The 19,947-nt window shown below is 42.2% G+C and overlaps 1 long non-coding RNA gene across 2 annotated transcripts in view; it reads left to right on the top strand.

Moving 5' to 3' along the window:
• The window catches only part of LOC122461205, a 45,834-nt gene extending 26,506 nt beyond the window's left edge, over window positions 1-19,328 (top strand). For both annotated transcript variants that reach the window (XR_006283021.1, XR_006283022.1), the window contains one exon: window positions 16,563-19,328. This is a non-coding gene — a long non-coding RNA (uncharacterized LOC122461205). The remainder of the gene's footprint in view (window positions 1-16,562) is intronic.
• The last annotated feature ends 619 nt before the right edge of the window (window positions 19,329-19,947 follow it).

Below are 19,947 nucleotides of genomic sequence, written 5' to 3'. Positions count from 1 at the left end.
CCCCTGATGGCTTTACTGGGAAAGTTATTCTTCTGTTTCCTCTTCTAAAACCTGTTGCTGATGCAGCATGGATACTACATTCCAGCACACAGAAGACTACGTTCCTTCCAGGTATACTGTGAGAATTAGTGTCACAGTTCAGGGTAAGCTATACTTTTGACCTTCTTTGTCTCTTCATGGGCACCTCTTTAAGTGCCAAGCTCAGCACCTCAGCTTCTCTTGGGGTGCAATCCCATGATTCACCCCACTTTTAAACTGAGTCTCCAGGTTACTGCAGCCCAGTTTGCCTTCCATGTTTCCTTAGCAGGTCCAGCTGGTTTTGGTATCTGCCATAGAGGCTTGTGACCAGTAGTTAAATGCAGTAACTCAGAACAGCCTCTTCAGAACAAAGCATTACCTATTTACCCACAGGGACAGAACAGAGAAGAAAAGTGTGAAAATAACAAAAGGCCTACATGCATCATGTCCTACCTACCAGCTTTAGGCATGTGTAACTTCCCCCAAACCCTAATGTCTGGGTGTGGAGGGACAGTGTCTCCATGGCAGTCATTGCCTCTCTTTGTCTCCCTCTTAGCCTCTGGGCTGAGGCTTTTAACCCCTCCCAAGTGCTTTGTTTCACTTTTCGTGCCTGAGAGGCCTGGGAGGAGGTAATCCTCAAAGGAATTAACCTCTGCATTATCCATCTGAGTACCAGCAATTGAGTTGAAGTCACTTTCTGGCTTCCTGTCTGGGCTACAAGCCAGCTAGGACTGAGTTAACCTTTAGCCCTTCATACAGCAGGCCTTTCTATAATCATCAAGCAAATAGAGATACACATTATATTCATAAAAATTATAGCTGTCTCCCATGTTGTTCATGCATAGCTTTATAGAGTACTTTGGGAGCCTTGGATGGAAGATGCCATGAAAGAGTGGAGTATTGTTGTGAAGTATTATAAAGCCTGGTTCTGCAAAGACTTCGTATCAGGAGTAGAACTTACACCCATTAATAGTTCCATTGATTTCAATGAGACTTCACAGGAGTAAACACTGTGCCTGCTAGCCAGTGTTTGCACAGTTAGGCACATAAATTGCTTGTGGTGTTTAGAGACCAAATTTGATATTACTAGAGGCTCCAACATGAACTTACGTATGCAGGGGAGCAAGGGCATGCAAGGAGCTACCTACTTCACCTGACCCTGAAAACTGCTATTGCTTCTCCCATGAAGGTGGACATGAAGTAGGTGGTGCCGTGGCTGCTCGACATCCCCCTTCTAGATGCACCATCCCCTTCTGAGTCCTACTCTGATTCCTACTCTGCCCCGGGAGGTCACTTACACTAGGTGAACTGCTACCTTGGATAGCAAAGCTGTATTGTAATGTTTCAGAGTAGCAGCCGTGTTAGTCTGTATTCGCAAAAAGAAAAGGAGTACTTGTGGCACCTTAGAGACTAACAAATTTATTAGAGCATAAGCTTTCGTGAGCTACAGCTCACTTCATCGGATGCATTTGGTGGAAAAATACAGAGGGGAGATTGATATACACACACAGAGAACATGAAACAATGGGTTTATCATACACACTGTAAGGAGAGTGATCACTTAAGATAAGCCATCACCAGCAGCGGGGGGGGGGGGTAAGGAGGAAAACCTTTCATGGTGACAAGCAAGGTAGGCTATTTCCAGCAGTTAACAAGAATATCTGAGGAACAGTGGGGGTGGGGTGGGGGGGAGAAATAACATGGGGAAATAGTTTTACTTTGTGTAATGACTCATCCATTCCCAGTCTCTATTCAAGCCTAAGTTAATTGTATCCAGTTTGCAAATTAATTCCAATTCAGCAGTCTCTCGTTGGTGTCTGGTTTTGAAGTTTTTTTGTTGAAGAATAGCTACTTTCAGGTCTGTAATCGAGTGACCAGAGAGATTGAAGTGTTCTCCAACTGGCTTTTGAATGTTATAATTCTTGACGTCTGATTTGTGTCCATTCATTCTTTTACGTAGAGACTGTCCAGTTTGACCAATGTACATGGCAGAGGGGCATTGCTGGCACATGATGGCATATATCTCATTGATAGATGTGCAGGTAAACGAGCCTCTGATAGTGTGGCTGATGTGATTAGGCCCTATGATGGTGTCCCCTGAATAGATATGTGGACAGAGTTGGCAACGGACTTTGTTGCAAGAATAGGTTCCTGGGTTAGTGGTTCTGTTGTGTGGTGTGTGGTTGCTGGTGAGTATTTGCTTCAGATTGGGGGGCTGTCTGTAAGCAAGGACTGGCCTGTCTCCCAAGATCTGTGAGAGTGATGGGTCGTCCTTCAGGATAGGTTGTAGATCCTTGATGATGCGTTGGAGAGGTTTTAGTTGGGGGCTGAAGGTGATGGCTAGTGGCGTTCTGTTATTTTCTTTGTTGGGCCTGTCCTGTAGTAGGTGACTTCTGGGTACTCTTCTGGCTCTGTCCATCTGTTTCTTCACTTCAGCAGGTGGGTATTGTAGTTGTAGGAATGCATGATAGAGATCTTGTAGGTGTTTGTCTCTGTCTGAAGGGTTGGAGCAAATGCGGTTATATCGTAGAGCTTGGCTGTAGACAATGGATCGTGTGGTATGATCTGGATGTCACTGGTTCTGAAGTTGCATGTGTGGGACTTAGATAAACTTCATGTAAGTCATAGGGACAAATTCATGGACAGAATCCAGGGATGAATTTGCCTTGTACTATGCATATCTTAAGCAGCCCACAAGAAACAAAGGTACTTGTTAGAAAGTTCCACCTGGGGTCTCTGTACCACATTGCACAATTATATCTGACTCCAATGCATGATAAACTCGGACCATACTGTTTGCTCACAGCTGCACCAACTGGCTTGGCTGTTGATCTCCAGAATTTAAAGAGTACCCTGCCTCGTATGTGCTAAGCTAGCTGTCCTTGTGACCCAGTAAATTATACTACTGAACCTTTCGTCAGCACTAAGTAAATTAGCAAAAATAATAAAACACTTGGATGCAAATGGTATCATAGGAATTAACCAGCATGGCTTAAGTAAAGAAGAAAACAGTGCCTTACCAACCTATGAGAATTCTTTACAGGAGTCAGCAAGCTGACTGTTAAAAAAGAATTGGTAAATAAACTGCTTGGACTTGGATCTGGACATGGTTGAGCTGTAAGTACGTACAAGAAGACCTGTTCAGCAACGTTTCATCTAGCCCATGCTGTGCATATCCCAGCTGACGTACCCTAGAAAGTATTTGTATTGGCTCCAGTCAATAAAATAGCAATTTTGTTGAAACTGCTCTGAACATAAATTGTCTTTGTCTCCACTTACAGCTAAATAGTGATCAGTGCTGGTTCAGCTGCAACCCTTTTCTGTAACAGCTCTATTTTGTAATATAGACGGAGCTGGAGTGAAGTGAAGTTTCCTCTCTCTAATCTGGAACAGATATTTATAATCCAAGTTCTGAGTGCTAAAACAGAATCACACAGGAAAGCTCTCTCCTGGGATGACCTTGCTTTATGCTCTATAAAGTGTTGTAACTGATCAAACAAACTTGAGTAGTACAAGACTATACACTACCTCCTCAGCCATTGTGACTTCCTCTGTTCTAACCAGTGTCACTGAGAAGTGCAATGTGCAAATCAGATGTGGAAAATGCCTGCTAAATCACCTTGTTCATCCTTTAGCCAGTGCAGAATTGTTTCCTACACAATGTTTTGTAGTGTTTTTGTCTAGGTTAAGTAGAGATGCTTCCTCAATTCTCCCTTTGGTAATAAATAATTCCCAAAATGTAAAAGTTGTTCAAAAAAATTTTTTTTGCCAATAATGCCTCTAATCCAAAATACAGGTTAGGAATAGCAGATGTTAGCATCCAACTTTACAAAACTATGCCAAATGCTTCTGCAAAAGATACTAGGATCAAATCCCAAATCCTCACCGATGATGTGGTTTTGTGTTGTTTGGTTTTATAACTGAAAATTGTCATGATTTTTCATGATTTAAAGGATTTGTAGAAAACTTTTGGGTATTTTGATGGCTTTCATTTCCATTATGATTTTTAAATTGAAATTTATTTGGTTTAGCTTTTGAATATTTTATGGGATTCTTTCTAAAGTTTCGCAAAAAGAAAAGGAGTACTTGTGGCACCTTAGAAACTAACAAATTTATTTGAGCATAAGCTTTCGTGAGCTATGCATTCATCGGATGCATTCAGTGGAAAATACAGTGGGGAGATTTATATACATAGAGAACATGAAACAATGGGTGTTACCATACACACTGTAAGGAGAGTTTTCAGAGTAGCAGCCGTGTTAGTCTGTATTCGCAAAAAGAAAAAGAGTACTTGTGGCACCTTAGAGACTAACAAATTTATTAGAGCATAAGCTTTCGTGAGCTACAGCTCACTTCATCGGATGCATCCGATGAAGTGAGCTGTAGCTCACGAAAGCTTATGCTCTAATAAATTTGTTAGTCTCTAAGGTGCCACAAGTACTCTTTTTCTTTTTGTAAGGAGAGTGATCACTTAAGATGAGCTATTACCAGCAGGAGAGTGGGAGGGGGGGAAGAAAACCTTTTCTAGTGATAATCACCAGCAGCAGGGGGGGGAAAGGAGGAAAATCTTTCATGGTGACAAGCAAGGTAGGCCATTTCCAGCAGTTAACAAGAACCTCTGAGGAACGGGGGGGGGGGGGAGGAATAAACATGGGGAAATAGTTTTACTTTGTGTAATGACCCATCCACTCCCAGTCTCTATTCAAGCCTAAATTAATTGTATCCAGTTTGCAAATTAATTCCAATTCAGCAGTCTCTCGTTGGAGTCTGGTTTTGAAGTTTTTTGTTGAAGGATAGCCACCCTCAGGTCTGTAATCGAGTGACCGGAGAGATTGAAGTGTTCTCCGACTGGTTTTTGAATGTTATAATTCTTGACGTCAGATTTGTGTCCATTTATTCTTTTACAAGTAGAGGCTGTCCAGTTTGACCAATGTACATGGCAGAGTGGCATTGCTGGCACATGATGACATATATCACATTGGTAGATGTGCAGGTGAATGAGCCTCTGATAGTGTGGCTGATGTGATTAGGCCCTATGATGGTGTCCCCTGAATAGATATGTGGACACAGCTGGCAACGGGCTTTGTTGCAAGGATAGGTTCCTGGGTTAGCGGTTCTGTTGTGTGGTGTGTGGTTACTGGTGAGTATTTGCTTCGGGTTGGGGGGCTGTCTGTAAGCAAGGACTGGCCTGTGTCCCAAGATCTGTGAGAGTGATGGGTCATCCTTCAGGATGGGTTGTAGATCCTTGATGATGCATTGGAGAGGTTTTAGTTGGGGGCTGAAGGTGAGCTGCCATAGTTTTTGTTGTTAAACCATGTTTCCTGAAATGGATCACTAAACAGAGCAATATCTGGATATGTATTGGATTGAAAATTGGCAGACAGTCTCCACCTGGGAGGACAACTGCACCAAATTTTTAAAAAGCAAATCAATATGGATACTGCTTTTTAATTCAAAGAATTTTTCAATTGGCTTTAGCTGCCATTTTACATTACTTGAATAAAAAGGATTCTGACCTGCCATTTGGGATGTGTGACTGGTCTTGAGGAGAAAACTTCCTGCAGTTGAGCTAGATGCAGTATAATGAAAATAAAAATAGCAATAAATTATTTATGCTCTGTGATCATGACCATATTAAACTATGGGCTAAATCCTACAGTCCTTACTGAATCCTCAAGGGTCTGGCCCATTGAAATCCATAGGAATCTTTTCACTGAATTTAAAGGGCTTTATATCAGACCTTATAGGCAGAGCTCTCATTGACTTCAGTGGGAGTTTTGACTGAGGCAGGAGTGCAATATTTTGTACTCTCTCTGTATGGGAATCACTTGACGCATTACTAAAGTGCAGTCATCATTCTGATGGAAAGTAGCAGCTAGTTAATACTGTACTTCTGCATAATGTTGGGCAGGAAGTAAGGGAAAACAGTACACTAAAGTGAAGAAATGTAATTCACGCAAGCAGAATTTTACTATTCACGCTAAGTTATCATAAACAGTTCATGTCCCTTAAAACAAAGTGATTCCATTGACTGTGCCAGTTCCAAGAAAACTATTTAACTCACATTATTTACTGGCTAGTATACATCTCCAAAAAGAAAAGGAGTACTTGTGGATGCATTAATGCATCCGATGAAGTGAGCTGTAGCTCACGAAAGCTTATGCGCTAATAAATTTGTTAGTCTTTAAGGTGCCACAAGTACTCCTTTTCTTTTTGCGAATACAGACTAACTCGGCTGCTACTCTGAAACCTATACATCTCCAGAAATCTTATTTCCACTGTTTAGATTGACAGGTTTCAGAGTAGCAGCCGTGTTAGTCTGTATTCGCAAAAAGAAAAGGAGTACTTGTGGCACCTTAGAGACTAACAAATTTATTTGAGCATAAGCTTTTGTGAACTACAGCTCACTTCATCGGATGCATTTGGTGGAAAAAAACAGAGGGGAGATTGATATACACACACAGAGAACATGAAACAATGGGTTTATCATACACACTGTAAGGAGAGGTTTCAGAGTAGCAGCCATGTTAGTCTGTATTCGCAAAAAGAAAAGGCGTACTTGTGGCACCTTAGAGACTAACAAATTTATTAGAGCATAAGCTTTCGTGAGCTACAGCTCACTTCATCGGATGCATCAGCACAAGAACAAATCCGCACAGACACACCGCTAGAACCCAGACCTGGGGTATTCTATCTGCTACCCAAGATCCATAAACCTGGAAATCCATCATCTCAGGCATTGGCACCCTGACAGCAGGATTGTCTGGCTATGTAGACTCCCTCCTCAGGCCCTACGTTACCAGCACTCCCAGCTATCTTCGAGACACCACTGACTTCCTGAGGAAACTACAATCCATTGGTGATCTTCCTGAAAACACCATCCTGGCCACTATGGATGTAGAAGCCCTCTACACCAACATTCCACACAAAGATGTACTACAAGCCGTCAGGAACAGTATCCCCGATAATGTCACGGCTAACCTGGTGGCTGAACTTTGTGACTTTGTCCTCACCCATAACTATTTCACATTTGGGGACAATGTATACCTTCAAATCAGCGGCACTGCGATGGGTACACGCATGGCCCCACAGTATGCCAACATTTTTATGGCTGACTTAGAACAACGCTTCCTCAGCTCTCGTCTCCTAATGCCCCTACTCTACTTGTGCTACATTGATGACATCTTCATCATCTGGACCCATGGAAAAGAAGCCCTTGAGGAATTCCACCATGATTTCAACAATTTCCATCCCACTATCAACCTCAGCCTGGACCAATCCACACAAGAGATCCACTTCCTGGACACTACGGTGCTAATAAGCGATGGTCACATAAACACCACCCTATATCGGAAACCTACTGACCGCTATTCCTACCTATATGCCTCTAGCTTTCATCCAGATCATACCACACGATCCGTTGTCTACAGCCAAGCTCTACGATATAACCGCATTTGCTCCAACCCCTCAGACAGAGACAAACACCTACAAGATCTCTATCATGCATTCCTACAACTACAATACCCACCTGCTGAAGTGAAGAAACAGATGGACAGAGCCAGAAGAGTACCCAGAAGTCACCTACTACAGGACAGGCCCAACCAAGAAAATAACAGAACGCCACTAGCCATCACCTTCAGCCCCCAACTAAAACCTCTCCAATGCATCATCAAGGATCTACAACCTATCCTGAAGGACGACCCATCACTCTCACAGATCTTGGGAGACAGGCCAGTCCTTGCTTACAGACAGCCCCCCAATCTGAAGCAAATACTCACCAGCAACCACACACCACACAACAGAACCACTAACCCAGGAACCTATTCTTGCAACAAAGTCCGTTGCCAACTCTGTCCACATATCTATTCAGGGGACACCATCATAGGGCCTAATCACATCAGCCACACTATCAGAGGCTCGTTCACCTGCGCATCTACCAATGTGATATATGCCATCATGTGCCAGCAATGCCCCTCTGCCATGTACATTGGTCAAACTGGACAGTCTCTACGTAAAAGAATGAATGGACACAAATCAGACGTCAAGAATTATAACATTCAAAAACCAGTTGGAGAACACTTCAATCTCTCTGGTCACTCGATTACAGACCTGAGTGTCTATCCTTCCACAAAAAAGCTTCAAAACCAGACTCCAACTAGAGACTGCTGAATTGGAATTAATTTGCAAACTGGATACAATTAACTTACGTTTGAATAGAGACTGGGAATGGATGAGTCATTGCACAAAGTAAAACTATTTCCCCATGTTTATTTCCCCCCTCCTCCCACTGTTCCTCAGAGGTTCTTGTTAACTGCTGGAAATGGCCTACTTTGCTTGTCACCATGAAGGGTTTTCCTCCTTTCCCCCCTCCTGCTGCTGGTGATGGCTTATCTTAAGTGATCACTCTCCTTACAGTGTGTATGATAAACCCATTGTTTCATGTTCTCTGTGTGTGTGTATATTAATCTCTCCTCTGTTTTTTCCACCAAATGCATCCGATGAAGTGAGCTGTAGCTCACGAAAGCTTATGCTCAAATAAATTTGTTAGTCTCTAAGGTACCACAAGTACTCCTTTTCTTTTCACTGTTTAGATTGTTCACCATAACAAGATCCTCTTGCAGAATTTCAGAGTGGAGCAGAATCATCGGATTTATACTTTGTGGTTTGTAGAACTTTTTGAAAAGGTAGGTAGAGAGGGCACCTTTGAAAAAGCCCCAGACATGCACCTCTTGCTGTAATTAAACTTACTGCAGTATTTCCAATCCTACACAGAAGGCGAATAATGCAAATAGCGCAGGGGAGCGTCTGGTGACTCCAGTTTCTGCTGAAAGGGAGAAAGCTTGTAAGATCCTTCATAAGAGACACAATTCCCATTTACACCACTCCAGCAACCACTCCCAAGGCCATTTTAAGGCATAGGACTGTAGGTTCAAACCTAGGGTCCCAGCTGCTGGAGACATTTCATGAATCTGAGCTTTCAGTTAGAGGAGAAAGTAGCGTATTGCTCTCATGCTTAAGAAAAGCTTGAAAATGACAGCTGAGGATGCAGTGATACTTACCTGCATCTGCATACAAGCTGAATCAATTGCTTTGGGGGTGTGAACTGCCCAGGCACCTCAATGAGGTGTTACCACTAAGACCCACCACTTTGGGGACCCTGCCAGTATCACCCTAATGAAGGACACTGTGGAAGGATAAGGAGAGTGCAGTGTAGCTGGCCCACCCACCTAAGGGATGCAAGAAATGGGGGATGACAAGCCCCCCCCCACTGCCCATAAGTGAGTAGAGCTTTTGATGTTGCTCTGCAAAGACGGGGCAGCCCAGGCAGCTGTCCCTGCCTCACTGGGAAGAGAAGGAGGCACCATGCCAATGCCCAAGGCAGTTGGCAGGGCTATGGGTGGAGCGATATCATGGTGCATCTAGGGTCCCAGATTGCCCCTTTGCAGTGGTAGAGTAAAGGGTCGTGTAAATGGGCAATAATGTAAATATAAACCAGGCCCTTAGTACCCAACCTTCAGCCTCCTCAGTCCCTATTCTACTAAACTACAACAGCTAAAACATTTAAAGTCAGCTGGGACAGAATCAAAATGTGGCTCAACATGTCAGGCCACAGCAGGCACAAATTCACTTCTGTTAACATTGAATATGCCTTTATTAATAAGCAAATCAGCTATTAATTATTTGTATTATCATATGCCTAGGAGCCCCACTCATGGACCAAGAGCCTACTGTGCTGGGTGAAAAGATGGTCCCCACCTCAAAGGCTACAAATGGCTCAGATTGTAGTAATCATTCACTGTTCTCTTCCTGCAATCTCTGTGCATGGTCCTAGTGAATAAACATTGCTACATGTCTGAGTTCTCCAACAATAAAAAACCTGTGTCTGATCCATTTTGCCTTCACCCTGCAGGTCAAAGGAGAGGGTAGAGCGAGCCTGCCCTTTGAACAGCTCTTGCTCTGAAACGTGTGGCTGCCATGGCTGTTCATTCATTCTCTGAGGTTCTCAAATGGCCAGGTACAGGAACGGATGAAAAGCCTTATTCATGAACCAGGCCCAGCTACACCACAGGCAGGTAGGGACAACACCTTTTGTTTGCTCAGGCGTTTTTCACCCGGTGCCCTGCAAGGAGTCACTCTGAAGCTGAAAGGGATCTCAGTCACCTAATGACTTCAGCGCTGCTCCATGTGAGTAATGGCTTGGCCATGCAAACTACACTGCACATCCCCACAAACTAGAGGGGAAAACCAGAAAGTCACAGGATATCAGAAGGATCCTTTTACTGTGACTCTAAACCCATTTTCAGTTCCTCTGCTCAGAGCACCTCACTGACAGCACTCACTCAGAACCATTCCCCCTCCACTAGCAAAGTTTGTCAGGAGATCGGGGTGTTTACTACCTGGGAACTAGGTTTGCCAATTTTGGACAGACATATTCCTGTAGGTTTTATCACATGACATAATCTTTAATTAAAGATTAATCTTTACATTCCTGGAGATTCCAGGACAATCCTGGAGGGTTGGCAACCCTACTGGGAACCAACAGACCCTACCTCCTGGCCAGATTCACCATTACCTTCTATAGTCAATTACACTAGTGCAAAGTGGGTATAAAACATGGCCATGCTGATCTAGGAGCCTTTTACTTTTCTCTGCACCATTTAATTATTTACACCAGTGCAAAGCAAATCAGGCTTAAAATGCCTGCAGCTGAGTTGCATTGGCTCCCAGTAACTAAATAAGCATGGTTAGAAAGTTTGATATCCAAAAATTAACCTAAGACCAACTGGTCGGGGAAATATAAACATGCAAAGGTAAAGAAGTTTAAAGAAAATCTGCTTCGTGGACACCGCTTCTCTCACCAATGGCAATCCCTTTTAGCTCACCAGCCATTAACATTTGATGCCTTCTGCAAATGGATCAAAATATGCACAAGTGATGTATATCAGTCTAATAATAAGACACAAGTTAACCTTTGTGGTCATGTTGCTTTGCACATGTCAGAACGTGGGCAGCAGCATTGTGCATACACAGGAGACTGGGAGGGGAAATCAAGGGTAGAGGAGATGAGGGCATCTGTGTGGATTCCAGCAGGTGTGGAATTGTGGCATACTCCAGCACTGTTACTGAGGCACTGCTGAGATATTGCAGCTGGGGTTTGGTGCTAACTACATGAATTGCAGGGATGAATGAGAAGGAAATTCAGAATAGGCTGATATTGCGGACATAGTATACAGATAGAACCAAGACATATTGCTGATTTCTTTAGTGTTGCATGTATTAGTAGCTGGTTGCTGGTTACACCCAATGCTGATGCTGAAGAACTATTGACAGTAATTGTGACTGACTAAATAGTTTTTCCAGGGAGACTGACCTCATTTGTTTAAAGGTCTGTTTAGCACCCTCTAACACAGATTTCTGCTTTGGAGAGCTATACTTAGGATCTTATTTTTCAGTCATCGCTTCCTTCTCCCCTGCTCTGATTGACTCAGTAGCTCAGTCCTTCCTCTGACTTCCTCTTCCTGGCTGAGCCTCCGTCAGAGTCCCCTCCCTTCCTTCATGATTGAGTGGGGAATTTTATTTTGGGGGAGAGGGGAAGGCAAAGGGATGGACTGCTAACTACCAAACACCTTCCACATGTCACACAGCAGAGTCTGAACCTTTTAAATCTTGACAATGGTCTTTTGGAGCCAGATGCTGTCACCTTTCTTCATGCTGAATAATAACCCCACTCCTCACATGGTCCTTTTCATTTCAGTGGGACCACTCAAGGAGTAAGGTGGTACACTCACTGATATGAAGGATGGCAGAATGAGGCTTTTATTGAATATTAAAGGAAAAGGAAGACAACCACTGTGAGGACTATTGTACATAGGCTGATAGCAGAGACCATAGAGGGCTCTTCGTGCGAGGATATCCATCTACAGGTATTTGAAGGTCTTTAAATGTCAAAGAGCAAGTGAGTCCGAAAGGCTGGAACTAGGAATAATGAACTTTTAGGCTAACTGGCACACACTGAAGTCTATGAGAGAGGGAGGATGGTATGGTGGTTAAAGCACCAGACTGGGATGTAGAATTTCAGGATTCAGTTTCTAGCTCTGTTACTGACTTCCTGTGTGACCTTTGGCAAGTCATTGAACACCTCATTTCTCCATCTAAAATGGGGATAATCCTTCTCCTTTGGGCTGTCTTCTCTATTCACAATATAAGCTCTTTGAGGAAGGATCTCTCACTACGTGTACAGCATCTAGCACAAGACTCCGAGAAGTGGAGGCCTCTAGGGGCTACTGGAATATAAATAATTATTATTTGTGGGACTATTTTTAAACACTTTTGCAGTTGCATTTTTTTAAATAAAGAGCATTGCTTTCCTTACAACATAAATACTTCTGCATGCACGTGATTGCTGTAACTCCAAAAGCAACAATTGTGTAAGGAAGGTGGATTTTTACTTTTATAAAGGTGTGGGTTTTTTTTTAAAGGTTTATATTACCTTTAAGATACGGATACTGTTGGAGATTTTGTGGGATACATAGCTTATAACAACATCCATAGGCCCAGATGTGCAATGGGATCTGCTCATACAGACCATGTTCTTTTCCACCCCTACAGAAAATTTCTACTCTTCAGCAAAAAACCAAATGCCAAAATCACTTGATTTGGAAATGGTGCTGCAGTGCCTGATGGGAATTGTATAGTCTGGATGCCTCATGCTCTCTCACTCCTCTGGAGGCCAGGTTCCTTCGCTAGGCTACATCTCCCCTGATGCACTACAGTCTCCAATCTTGCCTGTGAGTTTAACATTTATGCATGTGCTTAACTTTAATGGGAGTTTTCACGTGTTTAAAATTAAGCACGTGTGTAATTATTTCCAGGAATAACTAGCTGTACTCAAACACAAAACCCCACTAACTCCCACTACAAACAGCTTTATGTTTCTCCTAGCCTCCTAAAAAATTAGTAAATTCCACAACTCCAGAAATAAAACCAGTTAAAACCCAAAACATTAATTATGGCAGTTAATCAAATGGTCTAAAAATAGTCCTATTACTATCAAACCCAAACCATTCACATGTAGTTAAACATGATAATTTTAACAATGCAATGGTTAGCAAAGAACAAACTTCAGAAAGGTTTCAGAGTAGCAGCCGTGTTAGTCTGTATTTGCAAAAAGAAAAGGAGTACTTGTGGCACCTTAGAGACTAACAAATTTATTTGAGCATAAGCTTTCGTGAGCTACAGCTCACTTCATCGGATGCATTCAGTGGAAAATACAGTGGGGAGATTTATATACATAGAGAACATGAAACAATGGGTGTTACCATACACACTGTAAGGAGAGTGATCACTTAAGATGAGCTATTACCAGCAGGAGAGCGGGGGGAGGGGGCAGTTATAAAGTCAATGCAGTAATAGGAAAACGGGCCACTTCGATGCACACAAATAAACTGTGAAGTGCTCACATAACCCATGCTGGCTTATACTGAATCACTGGTGGCTCGTATACTTAGTTTCATACAGGTTAAGGCCAGAAGGGACCATTAGATCATCTAATCTGACCTCCTGTATATCACAGGCCATTAATTTTAAGCCAGATGCCCCTATAATATTAAACACAAAGACTTTTGTTAGACCATAGCATTTCAGTCCTCAGGACGTGCCACAGGAAGAGGCCAGGGTGCCACTGGTGGTCTATGCCCTACTTGTTAACCTAGACAGGGAGAAAAGTCTCTACATTTGTCCCACCCCAAACCTGAAATTTTAGGCACAAATGTTATGGCAAACCAGTGCTGTACTCTACTGGGCTTTATCCTCAGGCAAATCTTCTCAGTGAGGGTTGGAAGGGTTCTGCTTTCAGACTTGGAGCAGCTAGCACAGTGGGAACAGGAAGAGGGATTTAATAAATAGACCTGTGGCCTCAGTTACACATGATCCATATACAGAAGGGCCCTCCATACACACATCCTCCCTGTTTTTTGTTTTTCTGCAAAGGGGAAGTCAGCTGCTTCTGTAGCTCTCCGTTCCCAGACCCTGCAGAGAGTGCTCCATGGAGTCTGCAGTACACACGGAGGGGCAAACTTGAGGCAATGGTGAGCATGCTTTGTGTATTGTCTCCAAACCACAATATTCCATTAATGCACCTTTAAGACATTTGTGTGAGTTAAAATACTTTTTAAAATCACCAGAACAGGCACAGCACAGGGAGCAACAATGAATGCTTGCATGTCGCTGTCTTTGCAATGCACCTAAGGCTTGATTTGGTGAGATCATCTCTAGAGGCAACTATAATTCAGTCTTTGTGCTTCAACTTCCCTACCTGTGAAATAGGTATAAAGTTGGTTATACTTGGTCCTTACATAAACTGTGTAAGTTCAAAATATGTTTTGCCTAAACACTCCCTGACCTATCTTCTGATATCACCACCAAGGGTGTAAATGAGTATCAGCAAGGTGGTGATTTTGGTACATCTGCTGGAGACTGAAACAATGTAACTTACTCACTTGCTCAGTTGCCCCAGCATAAAGGGTCTGAAACAGAGGTGAGGAGCTGGTCCCAGAAATGTACTTTGTACCTCAGTACTTTATGCTAATCATTTCACACGGCATCTCTGTTATCTTGAGTGAGTCAACCCCTATCTGACTGTTCTGTTCTTTGTTTACTGAGTACATGTAAGACAAATAACATGATAGTCTTGGAGATAGTTCATACTACTGATCGTTAAATGCCAAACTGAGTGAAGTTGTTGCCTTATTATCCACTGAATCAGTCACTGAGGAGGGGCAATGCAAGGTGTGAGTAAAGCAGCTGACTTAGGGCAGGTGCCTGTGGATAAAGGTGTCTATGAATTAGTCATATTTGCTCTAGATACGTGTATATCAGATAGTTATGAGCAGGCCCTGTTCTCAGTGAGTTTTAAGAGAAGGATGCCAATGACTAGTTGACCTTCCCCCAATTCCCCATCCTGTAGACAATTGGATGCGGTGTTGAGCTATCTCATGTAGCTACCCCCCTATTCACGATGCTCCTTGAGACACATGAACCCTGCCCCGGGAGATACCCTTGTTCTGCCCAAGGTGCAGTCAGTTGACTTAAAGCCTCTTGGTATACATGTGAGAGAGCTGTTAGCAGAGTGTTCTCTGTGACTGCCTTACAACTCCACAACTCTCATAATAGTCTGCTAGATCCTAGAGCTCTTTAACCTACTGGCCCCACTCCAAAGCCCATTGTGTTTTGGGGAGGGAAAATTTTATTATTTGCTAGGAGCTTTTTGGGGGGAATTAACCTATCATGAAGTGAAATCCGTTGTTACACTGGCTAATGGACCCTTTTAATTGTGGTTGGGGCTCCGAAAACATTGAATGGGTTCACTGCTTACGGAATAGCATCTGGTATAAATCGAAAGAATAAACAAACAAGTTCTCCCAAATAATTCACAGCCTCACCCCTTTGAGGTACCCAGCCCATCATGCATGCTGCCCGTCCTTTCTATCAAGAGCATTCTCTGGGCGCACAAAGACCCAAGGGGGCTAGCTGATTTCTCACTCTGCTGGAATAGACATGCAAGCATGTGGTCTCCTCTGGCTAAGTTGCCCCATGGCACTCCCCTGCCTGCTTCCCCTCTCCCCAGAAGCGGATTGGCTTTCCAAATCTCATCACTGGGGCAGAGACCAGTGAGGTGGCAACTTCGCTCAGCCCAATATTCCTCCCTTGCTGAAGGTGAGATTACTCACCTTGTGACTTAAGCCTGAAAATGTTAATAATGACAATCTTTTATTTAATTAGATGGACTGCTATTTTAGGTGGACTATTTTGTGGAGTTAGGTGGAAGATCACTGGTAGAGACGGGAGTGCTGAGTATCATTGTATTGTAATGAGGAGTTTCCTTACCTGTTCATTCATTCCCCAGCATTGTGCTGGGGATTGGGAGCTCACCAGCTGAGCCACTGAGCTCATGGCATGTGTTGCCTGTGAGAGTGAGACACCCAAACTGGAAGTCTAGAAGGCGCCACTTGGCCTTTCATTTTACAGATTATTCTCATTTGTCCTTCAAGATATAAAAGATTTACCATAAAAAAATGGACAAAAGATTAGAAATTCGCTGTTAAGGTTTTCCATGCATATTACTTTCCATTATTAGTAAGACTTAGCACTTTATATGTTCAAAGTGCTGTACAGACAGTAAACAAGTAAGATCTGTGAATATCCCTGTGTGTTGGGCATGGTAAGTATTATTATTCCTATTTTACAGCTGCAGAGATGGAGGCAGAGCCATGAGGTGTGACTTTCCCCAGGCCACACAGCAAGCTAGAGTAACATCTGGGCTTAGAACCCAGAAACTCCTGACTGTGTCCTAACCCTGATCTCATTCCTCTTGATAGAAGGCGCTACCTTTTTTGGTCCACAATCCACAAAATACCAAAAAAACTGTTGTACAGTCTACCCACTCCAACAAACTTTTGCATCCTGGGGGTAAAAATGGGGGGAAATGTACAGAAAAAAATTCTTTTTTTTTTAACTGTTAAATGTTTCATAATTTTTCCAAACAGTTCTAACCACCAGCCAATCAGGACTGGTGTGCAACCCACTTCCAAGTTGTTCCCCATAATCTGAGAAACATTGCCCTAGACTGTGCTACCTCTCTAACTGGCAGCAAGTTTGAAAATTTGAAACTAAAGCCTTCCTGGTGCAACTTCATTCAGTCTGTCTGTGTCATACTGTTATCAGATTTTGTGCTCATATTGGTATTTTTAAAAGTCCATAACAGTAATTATTGTTTAAAATGAAAATAAATTATTCAGTGTATTATAGAAATATGTTAGAGTGTTTAACTACCTGTGCATGGTAGTACCCTTTTTAATGCATTAAATCTCTTTAAATGGTTTGATTTTATCTAGTGTAATTTAGAAGCTTTTTTGTATATTAGCCATATCTTTCCTCCTTTATATCAGATTTATTGTTTTATAACTTACAAATAGGGGACCAAGTTCTATCTTTGACTACACCCTTACAACTCCACTGACTTAATAATTTGTGATCTTCAAAATGTGACCATGGTGACCAATATTTGGGGTGAATAGGAAACTTAAGGTCCTATACTTCATCCTGTGCTATGTTTATCTATTGTCTAAATAAACAATTCTAGCTGCAATCACAATAGCCCTGCTTCTGATATCAAGAATAGAACCAATAAGAGGAAGTAACACTGTTGGACCAGGATGCACCAAAATAACTTACTGGAAGAAACTCTGAATAGAGATGCTATTTATTTAATTTCTTGGTAATGAAGATGGTTAACTACTTATCAGCTCAGAATTGGAAAAGCCTTTTTGGTAGCTAGAGTGCTAGGGTAAATTAATCATGCCAAGTGCTACAGCACAACGTGAAGGCATTGCTCTTGCAAGAGCAATATTTAACTTGTCTTCCTCTTACAGGAAGAACAAAAATACATTAAAACTTTTATCTGGCTGAGTTTTCCTAGGTCAGCCCTTGTTTCTTCCTTTTAAGAACTGAGCTCAGGGTACTCATTAATGAAAATAAAACCCAGATATTCACAGGACCGGCACATACAAAGGCCCAGATCCACAAAGGTATGTAGGCTTCTAACTTCTGTTGATTTGTGGATCTGGGCCAATCTAACTAGCTCTGCTTGCTTTGATCTTTTATTGTACCAGCAAAGCCTTCTTAGAATCAGGTTCCAAAACCATGTCAGCTGCAAGCAAAGCGTCTTTCTAATGTACTGAGTCCATGTTCTGACTAGTGATTGAATCTGTGTAATCTGTCAATTATCTAAGATGCAAAGTATGTTTCAATACATCTATTTTCTTTAAAGAGGCAATGCCAGAACCCTCATGGTGCAGCATCCATTGGAGGGGTTGTGGCTTAGTGATGCGATCATCGATTTGAAATACCCATAGCAGCCTGGTGGAAACCACAGGTTCAGATTGTGGCAGAGTTGATATTTGCAAAAACAGGTGCCTAAAAATCTCATGTTTAAGCACCTAAATAAGTGGTCTGATTGTTTTTAAAATTTCTCAGTACCCAGCAACTTTCACTGAAATCAACTGCAATTTGATGACATCAGAAACAAGAGATTGAATTTTTAGCTATAGGAAAGTTATTTTAGATCATTTGAATAGTTTTTTTATTATTTTTATTATATTTTTAGCTTGATTTTTTTCCTTTTCTCTGAGTCTTGTACAGTTGGCCTCATGAAAACTGAGACACATGGCTTTGCAGGCAGAGGGATACAAGAAATAGTCCCATTAAAATGTTTTAAAACTCTCTCAAACATTCCTAGAATAACGTTCTATAATATAGGCCATATGTGGTGCAATATCAACTGTTATCAGTACTTGTGTGCGATGACAGGTATATTTCACTTGTGGCTTTGCCTCCTACGAGTAAAGCAGCCGTCTCAAACTCATGCTGACTGAAAACATGTGCATTACACCACATCTGGTGTGAGTGTGTGTGGTGGGGGTGGGAGGGGAGATAGAGAGAGAAATTCAGGAAGCTACAGACTATGGCCAAATTGTGTCATTCTAGCACTGGCCTGTCTTGGGGCCCAAGCACCCTCATCCCAGGGGGAGCTCAGCAAGGGATTGTGCCCAGGAAGATACCACCTATACCTAGGCACCTGTGTAAGAGCTCGGGGCAATATGGCCTTATGTTTATTTCTTTAGGCCTTGATTCAGCAAGGTACTAAAGACTGAGCCTTCATTTAAGCACATGGCCCCATTGAGGCCCATGAGTATTCTCATTTGCTGAAAGTTGTCTTGTCTGGGCTTGTCTACACCAGCAATTAACCAGCAGAACTACAGCAGTATAATTATGATTATACAGCTATAGCTATGCTGCTATAACTCCCCATGTGGATACTTTATTTGAGGATAAAGGCAATCTCATTCTGGTATAATAAGGAGTAATTATACTAGAAAAAGTCAATTTTATTCTCAGATAGTGTCCACATGGGAATTATACCAGCGTAGCCATAGCACTAGACTTATACTGGTATAGTTCTGCCAAACAATCCATTTTCTTGTGTAGACAAGCTTTTAGGCAAATCTTTATATACCTTGTTGAAATTGAATCAGTGCTTTAATGTTCGCTTAAAGATTTTTTAAGCTGATGTTCCCAGCTAGCAAAAAAATAGGCCTAATTTCTAAAACGAAGGAGGTAACTAACAACATTTATCATTTTTAATGCACCTTGTCAGCCAAGCAAATGTTAGGGTTTGTAAAGTATTCTCAAGGGCTTTTTTCCAGTGAAAGTGTGGAAATATATTATATAATAAATGAACTGATTTTTTTTGGTTTGACTTCAACACTGAACTCTTATTTAGATAGAAACCTGGTGTTTATTTATGATTTCTGGTTTTGATTTTGGTAATAAAAGGAATTATAAGTTTTTTGGACTGAAACAGCCCATTTGAAAGACCTTCACTGCAGATCTCTCCGGTCACTCGATTACAGACCTGAGGGTGGCTATCCTTCAACAAAAAAACTTCAAAAATAGACTCCAACGAGAGACTACTGAATTGGAATTAATTTGCAAACTGGATACAATTAACTTAGGCTTGAATAGAGACTGGGAGTGGATGGGTCATTACACAAAGTAAAACTATTTCCCCATGTTTATTTCCCCCCTCCTCCCACTGTTCCTTAGAGGTTCTTGTTAACTGCTGGAAATGGCCTACCTTGCTTGTCACCATGAAAGGTTTTCCTCCTTTCCCCCCCCTGCTGCTGGTGATGGCTTATCTTAAGTGATCACTCTCCTTACAGTGTGTATGATAAAACCCATTGTTTCATGTTCTCTGTGTGTGTATATCAATCTCCCCTCTGTATTTTCCACCAAATGCATCTGATGAAGTGAGCTGTAGTTCACGAAAGAATAGACAAGGTAGACAAATGGCTGGAGGTGAAGTAAAGGCAC

This window comes from Dermochelys coriacea, chromosome 7, assembly GCF_009764565.3.
Source record: "Dermochelys coriacea isolate rDerCor1 chromosome 7, rDerCor1.pri.v4, whole genome shotgun sequence".
Taxonomy (NCBI): Eukaryota; Metazoa; Chordata; order Testudines; family Dermochelyidae; genus Dermochelys; species Dermochelys coriacea.
The sequence above is the reverse complement of the archived record's forward strand: the minus strand, read 5'-3'. Positions and strand labels throughout refer to the sequence as shown.